Source organism: Puma concolor, chromosome C2, assembly GCF_028749965.1.
Source record: "Puma concolor isolate L17-30 chromosome C2, mPumCon1.1.hap2, whole genome shotgun sequence".
NCBI lineage: Eukaryota > Metazoa > Chordata > Mammalia > Carnivora > Felidae > Puma > Puma concolor.
In genome coordinates this window covers 62,401,858-62,422,527 of record NC_141675.1, presented here as the reverse complement: position 1 = coordinate 62,422,527, position 20,670 = coordinate 62,401,858, and positions in this window count along the sequence as shown.

The following is a 20,670-nucleotide window of genomic DNA, read 5'->3' as shown; positions in this document are numbered from 1 at the left end:
TTACAAAGAAAATGATAAACCTTTATTTTTTGGATGTTCAGAAACCTAGAAATTAATAAGGAACTCACAAAATTGCTACTAGAACTAAGCGAGCTTAGCAACAATTGAGAATATCAGGATAATAAAAATTTAATTATGTTTCCATATACATGCAAAAAACAAATAGAAATTGAAATTAAATAGTGTTTATAATACCATCAAATACAAAGTACTTAGGTATAAATTTAATAAAATATGGGTAAAATACTCTGTATTTTATTTTATTTTTTTTTTTAATTTTTTTTTTTCAACATTTATTTATTTTTGGGACAGGGAGAGACAGAGCATGAACGGGGGAGGGTCAGAGAGAGAGGGAGACAGAGAATCGGAAACAGGCTCCAGGCTCTGAGCCATCAGCTCAGAGCCCGACGCGGGGCTCGAACTCACGGACCGCAAGATCGTGACCTGGCTGAAGTCGGACGCTTAACCGACTGCGCCACCCAGGCGCCCCGATACTCTGTATTTTAAAAAATATAAAGCATGTTTAAAAGACCTAAAAAATGGGGCAATTACACCATGTTTTAGGTTGGGAGACTCAATATTGTTCAAACTGATACAGATTCATCACAATCTAAATTCCAGTGGGTTTTAAAAAAGAAATTGACAAACTAGTTCCAAAATCCATATGGAAAGTTAAAAGAGGTAGCCTTGCCAAAAGAATGTTGCAAAAGAAAAAAGGGGCACCTGGGTGGCTCAGTCAGTTAAGTGACTGACTTCAGCTTAGGTCACGATCTCACAGTTCGTGAGTTCAAGCCCCACGTCAGGCTCTGTGCTGACAGCTCAGAGCCTGAAGCCTGCTTTGGATTCTCTGTCTTTCTCTCTCTCTCTCTCTGCCCCTCCCCTGCTCGCACTCTGTCTCTCTCTCTCAAAAATAAATAAACATTAAAAAATTAAAAAAAAAAAAAGAGAAGAAATTTTAGAGAAGTTACACTATTTGACTTCAAGGCTTACTTATTATAGAACTCTACTACCAAGACAGAATGTATTAATGTAAAAAAATAGACAATAAGCTCAATGGGACAAAATAGAGATTCTAGAAATAGACCTATGTATATATGCCAACTGATTTTGAACAAAGATGTCAAAGTAATTTAATGGAGAAGGGCTAGCCTTTTCAACATACAGTGCCAGAAGACTGGACATCCATATGAAAACAGAAACAAATAAACAAAACATTAACCTCACCCTTTAAGCCACATGTAAAAATTATCCCCAAATGACAATAGATTTATATGTAAAAGCTAATATAAAAATTTCCGGAAGAAAACAGAAGAAAATTCTTGCGATGTTAGAGAAGGCAAAGATTTCTTCCATGGAACACAAAAAGTAGAAACAATAAAAAGTTGATAAATTTGACATCATAAAAATTAAAAACTGCTCTTCAAAAGCCACTATTAGGAAAATGAATAAGCAAGCATTAGGCTGGCAGAAAATCTTCACCATACCTGAGAAAGACTTCTATTTTACAATGCAATAATATGAAAATGAATCCAATTAAAATGGTAAAAGACTGGAGCAGACTTTTTACCAAAAGATATGTAGGTGGCAATAAGTTCATGGAAAAAAATGCCCAAGCTAGATAGTTCTCACGTAAATGAAAATTTAAACCACAAGCAGATACCATTACACATCCACTCACATGACTAAAATGAAGACAATGCCAGGTATTGCTGAGGGTGTGGATATGGAAAACCTGGGACCTCTTACGTTGCTGAGGGGAATGTAAAACTGTAGAACCCACTGAAAAACGTTTATGCAGTTTCTTATAAAGTTAAATATACACTTTCCATATGATGCAGCACAAGCATACCTAGTAATTTAGCTACGAGAAACAAAAATATATGCCCACACAAAGACCTGCCATAACAATGTTATTCTATAACTGGAAATAAAATGTCCCACAGATGATTGTAGTATGTCTGGACAAATTAATAGTAGACAACGATAAGGAATACATTCCTGGTATATGCACCAATGTGGCTAACTCTGAAAAACATTATGGTAAGCAAATGACACCCGAAACAGAGAGTTCGTACTGTATGATTCACTTTGTATAAAGTTTTTTTTTTTTTCAACATTTATTTATTTTTGGGACAGAGAGAGACAGAGCATGAACGGGGGAGGGGCAGAGAGAGAGGGAGACACAGAATCGGAAACAGGCTCCAGGCTCTGAGCCATCAGCCCAGAGCCTGATGCGGGGCTCGAACTCACGGACCGCGAGATTGTGACCTGGCTGAAGTCGGACGCTTAACCGACTGCGCCACCCAGGCGCCCCTATAAAGTTTTAATTCATAATTATAGAAACTGGGTTAGTGGTTGTCTAGGTCTGGGAGTACTATCAAGATTCACTGAGAAGGTACAAGAAAATATTTTTGGGATAATAGAAATGTTTCAAATCTTCATTGCAGAGGTGATTACACAGATGTATATATTTTCAGGGAAAGTCATACACAGGTATACCCTTAAGTGGGTGTATTTTATTGCACGTAAATGATACTTCAAAAAAGCTGATCTTTGAAATAACTCTCCATTTAATAAGAAAGATATATGCATAAATAATACACTAAATACTCAGATGTTATATCACAGCATGCTCCTAACATGATAGAGGGGATAGTCAGTATAGATTTCGGCAGCTATGCCGTTTGATTATCTAATTTTTAAATTATTCTCTTTGAAATTCTCTCCAAAATTTAGATTTACAAAAGTACAGGACCCACAAACCCAGGCTCCAGGTTTATCCCTGCTCCAGTCTGGTCTCTGTGGACACAAGCTCCAGACCCATTCCAGTGTCAGGCTTGGCCCTGAAACCTGGGTCCCCAAGGACCTGGTACATGGGCCCATGGGGAGAAGCTAGATCCCATGGACCCACGTACCAGGCTTACTTGTTCATGGGCTCTGGAAGCAGGCCTTCCTGCCTTTCCCTGCTGAAGCCAATCTATAGCAACTAGAAAAGGTGACTATTTCTTCACATATACAGATATCAATGCAAGGTAACAAAAATCACAAATAATCAGATAAACATAGCACTATCAAAGGAACCAAACAATAACTTACTCTAAGTAAAAGGGGACCTATGACCTGCCTGAAAAAGAATTCAATATAATTGGCTTAAGGAAGCTCAAGAGAACACAGATGGACAACTAAATGACATCAGGAAACTATATATGAAAAAAAAAAAGTGAAGTTCAATAAGGAAATAGAAATCATAAAAGTAATGAAACAATTCTGGAGCTGAAGCATATAATGATTGTAATGAAAAATTCAGTAGAGGGTTCAATAGAAGACTCAGTCAAGAAGAAAGAATAAGTGTGCTCAAAGACAGAGAATTTGAAATTCTCTGTTAATAAGATAAACAATTTGGCAAACTCTTAACTAACTAAATAAAAAAAGACAGAAGACATATATAAATAAAATGATCAGTGAAACAGAAGACATTCAACTGATTCCACAGAAACAAAGGAGAATAAGGCAATACTATGATTTTGTGTCAACAAATTAACATTTCTCTAAAGAAGACATAAATGGTAAATAGGTACATGAAAAGTCCTCAACATCACTAATCATCAGGCAAATGTAAATCAAAACCACAACAACATATCACCTGTTAAAATGGCTATTAAAAAAAAAAACAAAAAAAAAACAGGGCACCTGGGTGGCTCAGTTGGGTAAGCACCCGACTTCACAACAGGTCATGATCTCATGGTTCGTGAGTTCAAGCCCCACGTGGGGCTCCATGCTGACAGCTCAGAGCCTGGAGACTCCTTCAGATTCTGTGTCTCCCTCTCTCTCTGCCCCTCCCCTGCTCACACCCTGTCTCTCTCTCAAAAATAAATAAACACTAAAAAATAAATAAATAATCAAAAAAAACCCACAAAGGTAAAGATAACAAGTGCTGATGAAATGTGGAGAAAAGAGGACACTGGTGCAGAGCTGGTGGGAATGCAAATGGGTACAACCATCATGGAAAATAATACTGAGGTTCCTCAAGAAACTAAAAATAAAACTACCATATGATCTGGCAATCCCACATCTGGGTATTTTTCCAAAAGAACTGAAATCATCACCTTGTAGAGATAACTATACCTCCATGTTCATTGCAGCATTATTCACAACAGTCAAGATACAGAAACAGGGGCGCCTGGGTGGCGCAGTCGGTTAAGCGTCCGACTTCAGCCAGGTCACGATCTCGCGGTCCGTGAGTTCGAGCCCCGCGTCGGGCTCTGGGCTGATGGCTCAGAGCCTGGAGCCTGTTTCCGATTCTGTGTCTCCCTCTCTCTCTGCCCCTCCCCCGTTCATGCTCTGTCTCTCTCTGTCCCAAAAATAAATAAACGTTGAAAAAAAAAAATTAAAAAAAAAAAGATACAGAAACAAACTAAGGGTCTATTAATTGATAGATGGATGAATGAATAAAAAAGATGCAGTATACATAGAGAGAGTGGAATATTATTTGGCCTTAAGAAAAATGAAAGCAAATCCTGCCCTTTGAGACAATACGGATGAACCTGCTAAGTGAAATAAGCCAGATAAAGAAAGACAACTACTAAATGATATCATTCAGGTATAGAATTTTAAACAGCCAAACTCATAGAAGAAAACGGTATATGGTGATTTCCAGGGACTAGAAGGAGGGGGAACACAGGAGGGGATGGTCAAAGGGTACAGAGTTTTAGTTATGTAAGACAAATTCTGAAGGGTTATTACACAACACAGTGCCTCCAGCTGCTGTAGGTACACTTGTCTTAGTCTATTTGGGCTGCTATAGCAAAATGCCACAGACTAAATAATTTATAAGAATAGAAATATATTTCTCTCAGTTGGAGGCTGGGAAGTTCAAGATCGAGTTGTCAGCATGGCTGCATTCTGGCGAGGGCCCTCTTCTCGATTTACAACTGGGGCCTTCATGCCCTGTCTTCACATTATAGAAGGGGCTAGAGAGCAATGTAGGGTCTCTTTCCAAACAGCAGTAATCGTACTCATTGTGGCTCCACCCTCATGATCTGATCGGTCCCCAAGGCCTACCTCCTAATACCATCACATTAGGCATTAGGATTTCAACATACGGATTTAAGGAAGGGGACAGAAATATTCAGATCATAGCAACACTTACAATTTTCTAAGAAGAGAAATCTTATGTTAAATGTTTTTTTTTTTCCATACCGCACTAAGTGATATTAATTATACAGAGGTTGGAGGAAGCTTCAGGAGCGATGGACATGTCTATCTATGGCCTTGGTGATGGTTTGTGTTTACATTCCTAAACTTGTCGAGTTGTATACATTAAATGTGTCCAACTGTTTTCTTACATGTCAGTTATACCCCACTACTTAAAAAAAGTAGCATTTCGCTGCCACTTTCTTAGACCTGTCACCCTGATGACGACAAAGTCATCTTTGCTGACTAAAGGTGCCTTGGTGTCTGACCTAAGGTTTCACGTCTGCATTAATCAAATTTTTAAAATATTTTATATGTATATTATGAAGGGAATGGCAAGAACACTTCATGGAGGATGCCCAGCCTTCTGGGAAATTGTGCTCTGGGCATCGTTTGTGAGATGAGATGGTATTCTACTTCCACCTGAATGCAGGAAGAGATGTGTTTGAAGAAGGAAACCTGTGAACAACTGCCAGTGGTCTGGAATCAACGCTGGGAAGGAAAGAGGACTCCTCTGAAAGGATTAAATTACAAGTAAGCTGGCTTTTAAAAATTACGACTCCAAGACAGTTGTTTTGACAAGATCATGATGACAGAAAATACTAATCTTTAGCCAGGTTGGGAGCGCTCTTCCTCTCACATAAATCTTTTTTTTTTTTTTAAGTTTTTATTTATTTATTTTGAGAGAGAGAGTGCAAGCAGGGGAAGGGCAGAGAGAGAGAGGGAAAGAAAGAATCTCAAACAGGGATCCCAATGTGGGGCTCGAACTCACAAGCTGTGAGATCAGACCTGACCTGAAATCCAGTCTGACACTTAACTGACTGAGCTACCCAAGGAAGCTTCATGTAAGTCTTTTGACATGTGAGGGGAAGATGACAAATGACATTAACATGAGAAGTAGCGTTGAGAACATACCAGTTTTCTATCCTTACATGATGGTAATAGGCACTTGCACTGGGTTCTTTTCAGTGGGGAACAGAATACAGAGCAGAAATCTCCACTTACCCAGGAATCATATGCCCATTGATCTCATTCTCCAAACTGGTTCTTGTGGCCTTGTTTTTCTCTTCTCCAGATGTGGGTGAAGTCACCAGACCCTTGTTTTGGTTAGCAATGTGCACTATCAGCTCTTATTTCTCCCACAGTCATATTATAAAAATTCAGGGAAATTTAAAAAATACATATTTATCAAGAGAAGGTCAGCAATGCTACTTCTGATGACTCCTACAGTCCTTGCATTAGCCTGCGGGCCGGAAGTATGGGGGAGGGGCGACTCAAGAGCACAGAGATTACATAGCGGTTTGTGAATTAGGCGAATTTAGGTTTGTTCCTGGCTTCTGAGCTTACTAGCTGTGTGATCTTTTGAAGGTCGCGCTATCTTTCTGGTGAGAGTTCTAGTGTCTACCTTATAGTATTTTCTGAGGATTCAAATAAAAACAGTATGCAAAGCACTGACTGTAGTTCCCGGTACACTGCTAATTTATAGCAGCTTTGATTATCATTACAATCTTATTAGGAATGAGGACTCCTGACCTCTAATGCACATGGATAGCTACAGCAATGACAATACTTTTATTTTTTAAGTTTATCTATTTATTTAGTGGGGGAGGGGCAGAGAAAGACAGGGAGGGAGAGCGAATCCCACGCAGGCTGTGCGCTGACAGCCTTGAACTCAGGAACTGGGAGATCATGACCCAAGCCAAAGTCAGACCCTTAACTAACTGAGCCACCTAGTCACTCCAGCAATGGAAAATTCTTAACCTTTGTGCCTAAGTTTTCTCTCTAAATCAGGGAATAATGCTTTTCTTATCTGATGGGATCATTGAAAGTATCAAATATAATGGAACTCTAACTGTTGCAACGGGTGACAGATAGTGTGCCCAATTATTTTGCGTCTGTGTTAGGAAGAAGATTGAGAGTCAGGAAAAAGAAAAAGTGAATGTTTTCCTTTTTTTTTTTTTTTTTTTTTTTAATTGGATGAGACAACAGTTTGGAGAAGAGAATTTGTAATTGCATAACTGGATGGAAAAGTTGGTTAGGACAAAGAAGGTGAGAAACAGGATTCTAATAAAATCAGAATTGAAAATCATGGATTATCATTAAAAGTGTAAACAACATTGAACTCCAGGAGATTATTGCTTAAGACTGCTAGGAAGTGAAACTCAGCTTGGTTCTTTTTTTGGCGTACTCAAACACACACACACACACACACACACACACGACCTTTCTCTCTCTTCTTTTTCTCTCTCTCCCTCTCAATACCAGGTGATTAAGCAGATTTGTTTCTGTCATTTTCAACATGCCACTGCTTCCCAGAACTTGGGAAGGCTTTGAGGGGTAGGGCTCCCTGGTTCTCAAGTGTTCCTCCGTGCATAACTCTGGTTTTTGAAGAGGTGTGCCAGAGGTGAAGTGCACACTATGTCATTTCCAGGATTTATGGGGAACCAAATGCTTGAGTCAGAAGTTGCCAAGTACACATTTCATTTTGATTTAAAAGACAGTTAATGCCTGAAATTGAAAAGAACACAAGTGATTACTAATGGAATAGGTAACAGGAACTAACAATTGAGAAGCAGACCTCTTTTACATGCAGCAGAGGATACTGATTTGCAATTAGGTGGCTAAAGCAGGCTCCTAATAAAATGAGAAATCGATTTTCTGAATGACAGGATTCTGTGACTGAGCATTGGATCTTCTTTGATGGTGAAGAGGCAATGGGGCATTTTGATATGTTGCTGGAAAGATCATTTTCTCTAACTGTACTATAAAGTTCTGTTCATACCCCTGACTTCAATGCCACAATAACTTGGCAAAAAGCTTCAATGGCTCACAAATGGATGCTTATAGAGGCATTTAAATTGTCCAGGCTTCATTGCAGTTTGTAGAAAAAGAAGGGGTTCATGGTTACTGTAAATGTGGACCTTTCCATTGAATAGTGATATATAAGACTGATGACTAATAAACATACCCTACATGGGAAACATTTGAGTGATGACATCTTTTTTCTTTCACCCTTTTAACTAGCCACAATGGCTGGGATTTTACTTAAGAAATATATGGGAAACAGACTAAGCCCCAAGGCAGATCACCCTGGCAGCTGTAGAAAGAGAAGGCTATACTTTCCCATGTATGTTATCTGCATTTTTCTATCATTTTAACATCCGCAGGGAGATCAGCTTGGTCCTGTGCATGATGCACATTGAATGCCCATCTGGCAGACAACTTCAGCTTCCGGCCATCGGAGAAAAAAGAGACAGACTATGAGGCTGCGGTCCTGAGGCCCCACCACAGATCCTATCGATGCCATTTGGTTTTTTGGACAAAGGTACTCACAGAGGTTCCCAGGAATCCTGGGCACAATTCATTGTTAAGCCACCTTTTTTCCTGTGTCCCCAACAGGGAACATGATGGCATTTCCTTGATCCTCATACAGGATTCAAGACAATCAAATGACAAGTTGATTGTAATTTTGTAAAACATAAAGCAAAATGTAAAACATTGTATCATTGTTTAATGCCACTTTGAAACAAAGTAAGTTCTCTATGCCCTCTCCATGTGATTTGTTTTGGCCAGTTACCTCATTTTTGCCTGCAGATATATATTTCTGGGTGCAGAAATATCGTGGTTTGCCATTAGACTCTATCATGTCACTGAGCATGTTCCTACTCCTGTCTACTCTGCTTTCTCTCCTATGTTGCTGAGATTTTCCAAGAGTTTTCTAAATTAGTATATGTAGAACCACACCATTCTTTTTTATTGAGATATAATTTATATGTAACATTGTATTAGTTTTAAGTGCATAACATAATGATACGATATATTGTATACATAAGAGTGATTACCCAAAGAAGTATAGTTAATATCCATCACCTCATATAGCTACAAATGTATTTTTTCTCATGATGAGTACTTTTAAGATCTACTCTCTTAGCAGTTTTCAAATGTAGAGTACACTATTGTTAACTATAGTCACCATGCTATACATCCCCAAGAGTTATTAATCTTATTGCTGGAAGTTTGCACCTTTGACTCTTTTTCCGATTTTCCGCACCTATCACCACCAACCTGTTCTGTGTTTCTATGACTTTGTTTGTTTTTTAAGATTACACATATAAGTGAGGTCATACAATATTTGTCTTTCTCTCTGCCTTATTTTACTTAGTATAATGAGCTCAAGGTCCACTCATGTTGTAAAAAATGTAAGGATTTATTTTTATAGTTTAATAATATCCCATTATATATATCATGTGATATATATGATATATATATATCATATCTATCTATCTATCGAGAGATAGATAGATAGATAGATAGATAGATATGATGTGTTTTTTAATCTATTCATCCATCAGTAGACATTTAGGTTGTTTTCATGTCTTAGCTATTATAAATAATGCTGCAATAAACATGAAGGTGGAGATATCTCTTCAAGATAATGATTTAATTTCCTTAGGATATATACCCATAAGTGGAATTGTTGAATCATGTGGTAGTGTTATTTTTAATAATTTGAGAAACCTCCATGCTGTTTTCCATAGTGGCTATGTCAATTTACGTTCCCACCAACAGTGCACAAGGGTTCCCTTTTCTCTACATCCTTGCCAACCCTTGTTACCGCTTGTCATTTTAATGACAGCCATTCTAACAGGTATGAGGTGATATCTCATTGCAGTTTTGATTTGAGTTTTCCTGATGATTAGTGATATTGAGCACCTTTTCATTTACCTTTTGGTCATTTGTGCGTCTTCTTTGGAAATATTTATTTAGTTCATCTTCCCATTTTTTAAATGGATTTTTTTTTCTACAGGGTTGTAAGAGTTTCTTTTATGTTTTGGGTATCAACCCCCTATCTGGTATATGATTTGCAAATATTTTCTCCCATTCTGTAGATTGCCTTTTCACTTTGTTTATGGTTTCCTTTACTGTATAAAAGTTTTCTAGTTTGATGTAGTTCAATTTCTTTATTTTCGCTTATGTTTCCTTTGCTTTGGGGTCAAATCTAAAAAATCATTGCCAAGATCTATATCAACACCCACTGCCTCATGTTTTCTTTTAGGAGTTCTATGGTTTCAGGTCTTACATTCAAATCTGTCATCCATTTTGAGTTGATTTTTGCCTGTGGGGTAATACAGAGGTCCAGTTTCATTCCTTTACATGTGGCTTTCCAGTTTTCTTACCATCATTTATTGAAAAGACTGTCCTTTCTCTATTGTAGATTCTTAGCTTCTTTGTCATTAATTAGTTGCTCATATATGTGTAGGTTTGTTCCCGGGCTCTCTATTCTGTTCTATTCATCTGTGTGCTTGCTTTTTATGCCAAGACCATACTGTTTTGATTACTATAGCTTTGAAAGATGTTTGCAATCAGGAAGTGTGGTGCCTCCAGCTTTACTCTTTTTTCTCTCAAGATTGCTTTGGGTATTCAAGATCTCTTATAGTTCCATGCAAATGTTAGGATTGTTTGTTCTATTTCTGTGAAAAGTGTCATTGGAATTTCAAAAGGGATCACACTGAATCTGTAGATTACTTTGGGTAGTATAGAAATTTTAACAAGCTTAATCATTTCAATCCATGAGCATGGAATATCTTTCCATTTATTTTGTGTCTTTTTCAGTTTCTTTCATCAGTGCTTTCTAGTTTTCAGTATATAGATCTTTTCACCTCCTGAGTTAATTTTATTCTTGGGTATTTTATTCTTTTTGATGTAATTATAAATACGTTGTTTTCCTAATTCCTATTTCTGATAGTTTGTTAATGTATAGAATCACAACTGTTTTTTGTATATTGGTTTTGTATTCTGTAACTTTACTGAATTCATTTATTAGTTCTAACAGTTTTGGAGGGATGGAGGAAATTTTTCTATAGTTAATTAAATAACTTGCTTAATCTTATTCCCTTCCATTCTTGAACCTAAATTAGATGAATTTAAGCACACAGGCAAATTATTCCAATTTTCTCTTTTCTTTCTGCATCTTGCTTTTCTGCTACTAGAATCTGTCTCTTTAGAATAAAGAACACATCCCTATATAAGGACTTTCTAGGACCACATTATTATTAGGGAATAGGAGTGGAATATTTCTTTGCTCAGATATACACTCCTCTTATAGCAACATGAATATAAAATATTCCCAGATGTCTAGAGTATCTCAAACTCTATGGGCCTCCATATTTTATTTTCATTACATACTATTCAAGGTAGCTGCCAGGGTCCAATCTCCTGAGAATTGAATGGAAGAAAGTGTTGAGGTCAGCAAGACCTAACATGACTAGCAGGTCATTTTTAGGACTAAATGCAAATCCCATGGTCAACTCAAAGAGTAATACTGTCCCTTTGGTCCTTCCTTTTATCACATTTGTTGCTAAGGCAAACATGCATTTAGAATCACTATTGAATGTCTAGGATGATGTTGGAAAAAATTATACTTACAAAGTTAAAAGTTCTTGCTCCCTACTCTCCACTCCCCATCGCCATCCTGCCCAACTACATAAACATTAAAATACTATCTAGACATACTTCATCGTGAGCTTTAAGAAGGTCTGTTTCTACTGGCAACCAACTTCCTAAACATCACTGCACACCGATTAGGAAAAAATCAGGATTGATGAAAACACAAAGGTAAGATTTGTTCTAGATGATTTATTCCTCCGTAATTTCTTCCAAGAGCCCCCGACCCTCAACACATGCGCGCGCGCGCGCGCGTACACACACACGCACACCTTTCCCCCTTACATAAATAATGAGTTTTGGAAGTCCTTTAACCTCTTTTTCCTTATAGACATCATTCTAAAGGAATATAGAGACCAGTGTATTCTGTAAGTTTATGTAAGTTTCCAAAAAGGAGTCACTCTGGTGCAGTTTCAACCCTCACTGCAGCAAGTTTCCTTATGGTGAGTGTGACAAAGGGCAGGCTGTGCTGCAAAAATGCCAGCCGTCTCTGTGTTCACAAACCTTCTATCACTCTTCTTGATTTGACATGAAATATTAAACACCAGTTACCAGCAAAAAGTTATTGAACACAGATGTCCACTATCACTTTCAAATTGCTAAAGTCAATTTAGGTTTATATATTTTCTTTGCTTTAGCGTTTGCATGCAACACAAATGTTCTGTGACAGTAATGATTTCACAATATACCCTTTCAATTAGGAAAGCACATCGTATATGTGTTTTCATTTTTAAAATGCCTATTTTTTTTTGTCCGAAAGCTCTGGGTCCCTCACTAAAAATGGGACCTTGGATAGAAAAATAAATAAAAAGAAAGAGCTCCACCTACTGATTCATTTTAAAACCTTTTTCTCTGTTCTGGTTTTGAATTGAAAATGCTCCTGACACAACAGGGATTTTGTGAGCATATAGCTCAAACTGTTTAGTTAAAAAATTTTTTTAAAAAGATACAGGAGGTGCCCCCATGGAAGGGATAGATTAGAAAGGAGCTCTGTCTCTCTAACTGAAAGAGCCTCCCACCCCCAACTTCTCTGTGCCCCTCAGAAGCCCTAATTAATAAGTCTGCTTCAGGTTTAGTGCTCCCTAGGGATATGGGTTAACTGTGGCATTCCCTTTTGCTGGATTTAACAGAATCCCGACGGGTCACACATTTTGCTCCGCTACAATAATTGTATTCATGTCGCTGGCTGCCTTTTCCTTCTGAAGGACTTGGTGGGCCCTCTTGGAAAGGATTTACAGGGCCATGTCTCCCACGGGTGAAACTGGAATTGTTTAGCACCTACCATACTACTCCCCTTGGCTCAACCACTAGACTCAAGTGATTTCAAAGAGGAAGTGAAGAAAAACATCCACTGGGAACCTGGGGGTAATTTAAGGAGGCCAAGAGTAATTACTTGAGGAGGAACCACTGTGCCAGCCTCCTGGGGGCAAGGCTTCAGAGAGGCAGCTGGAACGGTGGCTCTCTGTGATGTCTGCCAGTTCTCACCCTGTTACCTCTGTTGCTGAGAAGCTTCCGGAACCATTTTTTATTCCTGTCATGGAGCTTCTTGGGAGAAGGGCGTGTTCCTGTGAGTCTCCCATTGTGTGCCAACCCAAGCAGTTTCCTGGGGACACAGACAGATATGACTTATTGGGGGGATATCCTGGCTACTTCGAAGGGTAATAACATTCTGGATTTTAGGTACCCATGGCTTCCAGCTTGGACCCTGCTTCCTGTACTACAGAATTTCTCTTAAGATGAATAAACACCAGACTGTATTCATCTCATACATTTGAGCCGTGGCTATAGAAAGTATTACCAATGGGCAACAAGATGATATCTGGGAACACACAATGGAGTAATTTAGATTAAAGTCTCCTACCTTTGAATCTGTCTGCTCAGTCATGCATTTCTACAGACATGATTAACTAACCATAAGACCCAGGAATTCAAAGCCTGAATAGAAAATGTCTATTCTTCCCCCAAATGAATCACACATCACCTATCACTGCAGAGTTGCCAAACTCTATGGTTTTCTTGTCAAACATAAATTCAATAGCTGACCATAGCCAGGGACAGAAATTTCTTATAAATCAAATAACTACATACATTAGAGGGAGATGCAGGGGACCCACTGCCACATTTCAGTCAATCAAAAATATATGTAATGACTGTTTACTGTGTTCAAGGTGCTGTGCTTGGTGTTGTGGGGGTATTTAATGAAATATGACCCAGCGCTAATGCTCAAGCAAGGAAACACCTGTCTCACATTGCTGCTATGAGGATTATATGCAATTACCTAGCACAGTGCCTGGCACATAGTCGGTGAGAGGTAAATGGTCGCTGATATCATTACTAGTGATGTAATATAATATTTCCGTAATATTTAATACACAACTGGAAGAGATGTCACATGATAGAGGGGTTCCCAAATGGTTGGCTCAGACACTAATTGTGCTGAGATCAAAAGAAAGGGGAATGCCTGGAGTCTAAAGTGGGTGAGACAGTTTCATGCGGACAGTTTGAGCCTTAATTGCAATTTACCATTTTTGGAAACTCATTAATGTCCAGGCAGTGGAATAATCAATTGACAATTTTATCTCCTTTTTACCTTCACAATCTTTCACAATGAGATGACGTAGATATAATCACCCTCGCTTTACAGATGAAGAAATGAGGTTCAGGGAGGCTAAGTAACATACTTCGTATCACAAAGGCCTGACACTAAAGCCTATGCTTTTTCCTCTTACTCAGATGGTTGCCGTGACTGTTAGAAATGGAAGGAAATGCAGAAACCACGTTGCCCTAATTGATCACCTGACAGGTAAAGAAGCAGAGGTCCAGAGAAGGAAAGAGATTTGTACAAGTTCAAACATCTACTGAGTGACACCGCTGAAATTAGAAACGGAGACTCCGCCTCCAACTTGGTGCCATTTCCAATATTTTTTCCAAATATTTGCCCTAAGTACATAGCACTTTTCATTTTTATTTTTAAAGTTTATTTACTTATTTTGAGAGGGACGGAGACAGTGTGAGTGGGGGAGGGGTAGAAAGAGGGAGAGAGAGACAATCCCAAGTGAGCTCTGGGCTGCCAGGGCAGAGCCCTACGTGGGGCTCAAACTCATGAAACTGTGAGATCATGACCTGAGCCGAAACCAAGAGTCAGAAGCTTAACCAACTGAGCCACCCAGGTGCCCCAATAACACGTTTAAAATACAAACATAACAATATTATGCTAAGAGAAATCTTTGGGCTCCAAGTCAACATTCCAATACCTCTCCTCTCTGCTGAGTAGGTAAGTACTTAGTGATTTCCTGTTACTGAGAAATCATGCTCCACCTCACATTCCACCCTATTCTGTTCCTTACACACACATACACACACACTTGCAGTCACACTCAAAATACACACACTCTGTTGTTATTCGGAAGGTAAAATGCAGGCTAGGTTCATACGTGCATTTGAGGTTTCTATTTAAGTAAGCCCAGCCTTAACCATTCTTTCCTCCAACTTCTGTTTCAGCAGGATTTGGAGCTAACCTGTTTCCTGGGAATTATATAATTTAGGAGAAATATTGCAAATATCTACTAATTATAGATGCTGTGGTCTGAATGTTTGCGTCCCCCCAAATTTATATGTTAAAATCCTAATGTTCACTGTGATGGTATTAGGAGGTGGGTCCTTTTAGAGGTAATTAGGGCATGAGGGTGGCGGCCTCATGAATGGAACTGTGTCATACGAAAGGCCCCCCAAAGCTCCATGGCCCCTTCCACAAGAGGACACAGAGTGAAGGTACCAGCTGTGAACCAGAAAGAGGGTCCTCACCAGAAGGCGACCATGCTGCTGCCTTGATCTTAGACTTTTCAGCCTCCAGAACTGTTAAATGATAAGTTACTGTAGTTAGAAGCTACTCAGTCTGTGGTATTTTGTTATAGCACCCTGGATGAATGAAAATAACAGATATTAATAATTGATTACAAAATACTTTCTTGTTTGGGTAATGAATGGTTCCAAGATCAATCAGAGAGCCTCAGAGTGCCTACCAATCACAATGTTAAGTGAAATGAAAACTCTTGCTATCTGTGATCACAGGTTTTTCTTCTTGATCTGATACATCATGCTCCTTTGCGTCCCTCTTATGTTTTCTGTTATAGCACTCTACCAATTTCTGGAGTTGGCCCAAGCATAAAATCAAAAGAAACATATGACACTGCAGTAGGGCAGACTCATATTTTTAATAAATATTGTTATATTTAATAAATATTTTTAAATTTTTTTTAACGTTTATTTATTTTTTTGGGACAGAGAGAGACAGAACATGAACGGGGGAGGGGCAGAGAGAGAGGGAGACACAGAATCGGAAACAGGCTCCAGGCTCTGAGCCATCAGCCCAGAGCCCGACGCGGGGCTCGAACTCCCGGACCGCGAGATCGTGACCTGGCTGAAGTCGGACGCTTAACCGACTGCGCCACCCAGGCGCCCCAAATATTTTTAATAAAAACTAACAATTGATCTTTCATTTCTCTAATTCAGTTCTTTTTTTTTTCCTTCATGAGAGTGCAATTATTTATCATAAAGCAAATATCTGTGTAAATGTCATCATGGTCATGCAACAAAATATCATCAGTGCCTGGGAGAGCCCTTTATGCACCCTCTTTCAATCACTCCTTCCTCCTCAAAATTACCAATACTTTGAATGTTCTAATGATAATTTCCTTCCTTCTCTTGATGTCATCAAAGCATGCATTGCTAAGCCCTCTGGTTGAGTCATACAGAATAAATTTATATATAACTATAACTATATACATATATAGTTATATATGAAGGAATAGTAAAATAATATGTATATTTAATATATATGTATGTATATACCTATATTTAATATATATGTGTATATATATGTGTGTATATATGTGTGTATATAATATATATAAAGGAATAGTAATAAAATATATATGTATTTTCCTGGCCTCTTTTACTTGTCATTATATCCATTCATTCATAGATATGCCACAAGTTATTTAGCCATATTGTTGAAAAACATTTTTTTCCAGTTTTGACTATGCTAAATAATGATGCTGTGAACATTTTTGTACACGTTTTCTGGTATGCATGTTCTGCATTATCATGGGCAGATATTAAAGAGTAAAATTACAGGGCCTTAAAATATGGTCAACTTTAGTAGATACATTTTTCCAAAGTAGTTGTAGTACCATCCAATACCATTATGTGATAATTCCTATTGCCCCCTAATATTTATTATTATTAGTAGTAGTATTTTAAAATCTAACCATTCTTTAGGCGATTTTAATTTGCATTTTCCACACTGCTAGTGAGGTTGGATATCTTTTCATATATTCCAATGTTATGGATATTTGCTATTATTGTATGTTTGTGTAGTGTCTTTTCAGTTTTATTGTCTTTTTTTTTAGAGAGAGAAAGCATGAGTGGAGGAGGGACAGAGGGAGAGAGAGAGGGAGAGAGAGAGAGAGGGAGAGAGAGAGAGAATCCCAAGGAGGCTCTATGCTCAGCACAGAGCTCAATGCAGGGCTCGATCTCACAACTGTGAAGTGACGACCCGAGCCAAAATTCAGATTCAGATACTCAACCAATTGAACCATCCAGGCACCCCTTCTTGTCCATTTTTCTATTAGGTTGTGTGCCTCTTCATTATTTTTATATGGGCAGTCTTTATATAAGATGGAAAAAGGGTTTTTACTAGTAATATGTATTGAAAACATTTTTTTCCTCTTGATGGGTTTTTTTTTTTTGACTGTCTTAATGGTATATTTTGATGAACAGAAAAATTCAATTTTAATATATAACCCCATTTTTCAGTCTTTTCCTTATGTTAGTATTTTGCTTCTCATTTAAGAAGTTTTCTCCTTTGGGGAACCTGGGTGGCTCAGTCGGTTGAACATCCAACTCCTGATTTTAGCTCAGGCCATAATGTTAGGGTAGTGGGATCGAGCTAAGCATGAAGCCCACTTAAGATTCTCTTTTTCTCCCTCTGCCCCTCTGCCTGGCTCTCTCTCTCTCTAAAAAAAAAAAAAAAAAAAATCTTAAAAAACGAAATTTTCACCTGGGTGGCTCAGTGAGTTGAATGTCCCACCCTTGGTTTCTTCTCAGGTCATGATCCTGGGGTCATGTGTCAGGCTCCGTGCTGGGCATGGAGATTCTCTCTCTCTCCCTCTGCCCCTCTCCCTCACTCACGGACACTCTCTATCTCTCTGAAAATAAAAATTAAGTTAAAAAAAATCTTTCACTTATAGTGAGATTGTAAATATATTCTCCTACATTATCGTCTACATGCTTTATTATTTTACCTTTCACATTTAAATCTACAATATGTGTGGAATCCATCAATGTTTGTATACAGTGTGAAGGAAGGCCAAGTTTCTTTTTTTTTTTTTTTTTTTTCTATATCATTTGCTGAAAAGACCATATTCTCCACTATTCTATTCCTCACATGTTGTAAATTACATGGTGTGTTGATCCTGTTCATTTGATCTACTTATATCTTTGGAAACCTTACCATGCTCTTTTAATCACTATAGCTTTATTTATAAGTTTGGCATACAGTAGAGCAACAACAACTACTAATGGGTATTTATAGGGCAGATGACTGCAGAAAATACACAGAGAACATCAGAGGATGAATGAAGATTAGGAGGTGCCGGAACATCCAGGGCTTAGTCCTTGGGCTACTGCTTTCCTGCCTACACTTAGTAAGTCATCTAATCTAATCTCATGCTTTCAGATACCACCTATATGCTAATGGTTCAAAACTTTCTGTCTCCAGCCTGAACTTTCCCCCTAAATCCTGGACTTAACTTTCCAGCAGACTACTTGACATCTCCACTTGAAAATATAATGGGCAGCTCAAACTTAACATGTCCAACACTGACCTCCTGATACCTGCCTCTCCCTATTAAAGTTGTAACTCCTCCTGAAGTTATTCCCATCTCACTTAAACAGTAATTCAATCTTCCCTACACCTTGTGGTGGCTTTTTTTCCTCCTCTCTTTCCCACTCTTCACATCGATTGCATCAGCAAATGTTCTTCATTCTGCATGAAATTGTACCCAAAATTAACAACTTCTTCCCATTCCATTCTTAACATCCTTGACACCATCTTTTCTTGCCTCGGTTATTGCCAATAGTCCCTCACTACCCTCCGTCTTCTGCCCCCAGTTCTCCATAATTTATCCTCTCCCCAGAAAGCATGGTTATTTTCTTGTGATTCCTCTTTTCAAACATAGTTCAATGGATTTCTACATCATTCAATGTAAAAACCAAAAGACTATGTTGAACAACCACCTAAGTAATCTGGTTCCCTGATATCTCTCTGATTTTGTCTCTTAATATCCCCCCCTTCATTCTCTCTGTTCCAGCCACCTGGGTCTCAAACATGCCAGGAATGCCCTCTCTTTACTGCTTTCAGATTAGCTGTTCCCTCTGCCTGGAACATTACTGGTTGTCTCCCTGCGGATGTCCACATACCTGAATTTCTCATTTCTTTTGGTTCTTCACTGTACAGTTAACTTTTCAGTGTGATCATCCCTAAACGTCTTATCTAAAATTTCATGTAGTCTGACATCATTTTATGTTGTCTTTCTATGCTTTATTTTTTTTCTTAACACTCATTACTATTTATATACTATCTAAAATATGCATTTTACTTATTTATAGTGTTTATTTTGTGTCTCTTTGAAGTGATGTGATTTGAAGCTAACTGGAGAAATTAGCCTTAAAAAGGAGTAACAGCAGTATATCCATTATAACAGGTGAGAAAGAGGATAGGATAAATGCCCACATTAGTGGGTTCATAAATCTGATTAGTTGAGGAGTCCGTAATCTACTCCATAGACAGGTGCTCCTGTCTACTTACATATTGTCTCCAAAAGGCTTGGCTGGGCAGATTTCTTGGAACTATGCATTGAAAAATTCTTTATGATTGATCAGTTTTGTGCTTTATAATAATATCTGAACACTTTGACTATTGAACATGTTTGGACGTGAGGCAGATGGAGAGGAGTAGTGGGGACAAGAAGAGAGAAATATGCATATCCAAATTCAATGTACTTATATTCACTTGAGCTTAAAAATTCTTGTCAATTTAAAAAGTAGCTGGGTCTATATCTGTAGTTTTAGCTGTGATTGTGTCAACTCAAATGTACTAAAAAGCCTGAAATCTGGTTGGCCCCATGAAAGGGTCAGTAGTTCATTAACTCCAAGATCACTTGCAGTAAGTATCAGTTATAGGCTCATAAGAAAACTATCCAAACAATACCAGTCTAATTTGGTCATCCAATAAGTGAGGTGATTTCCTAGATGAACAGACATTTAGATTTCAAAGATTGGGTTATGAATTAAATTGCGTCCCTCCAAGAAATCTTGAAAGTACCCAGCACCTATGAATGTGACTTTATTTGAGAATGAAGTCTTTGTAGATCAAGTTAAGTTGAGCTTATTAGTGTAGAACCTAATTTAATATGACTAGTACCCTTCTGAAATGGAAACCTGGGAAGAGACAGATACACACACACACAAGGAGAACACTGTGTGAAGATAATGGCAGGGATCAGGGCACTGCATCTATAAGCCAAAGAATGTCAAAGATTGCCAGACACCAGCAGGGGCTAGATGAGAGGCATGGAACAGAATTTTCCTCACAGCCCTCAGAAAGAACCAACCTTGCTGACATTTTGATCTCAGACTTGTATCTAGCAGAGCTATGAGACAATCTTGTTATGTAAGTCACACAGTTTGTGATACTTTGTTATGACAGCCATAAGAAACAAATACAATCCTACTCTTTTAAAAACAACCAGGATAAATAGGATTCAACTTGTGGCCACAAGAATTTTAGTCTGATAAGATTTCTAAGGCTGAAAGAGTCATTTAAAAAAAAATTAGACTGGGGGCGCCTGGGTGGCGCAGTCGGTTAAGCGTCCGACTTCAGCCAGGTCACGATCTCGCGGTCCGTGAGTTCGAGCCCCGCGTCGGGCTCTGGGCGGATGGCTCAGAGCCTGGAGCCTGTTTCCGATTCTG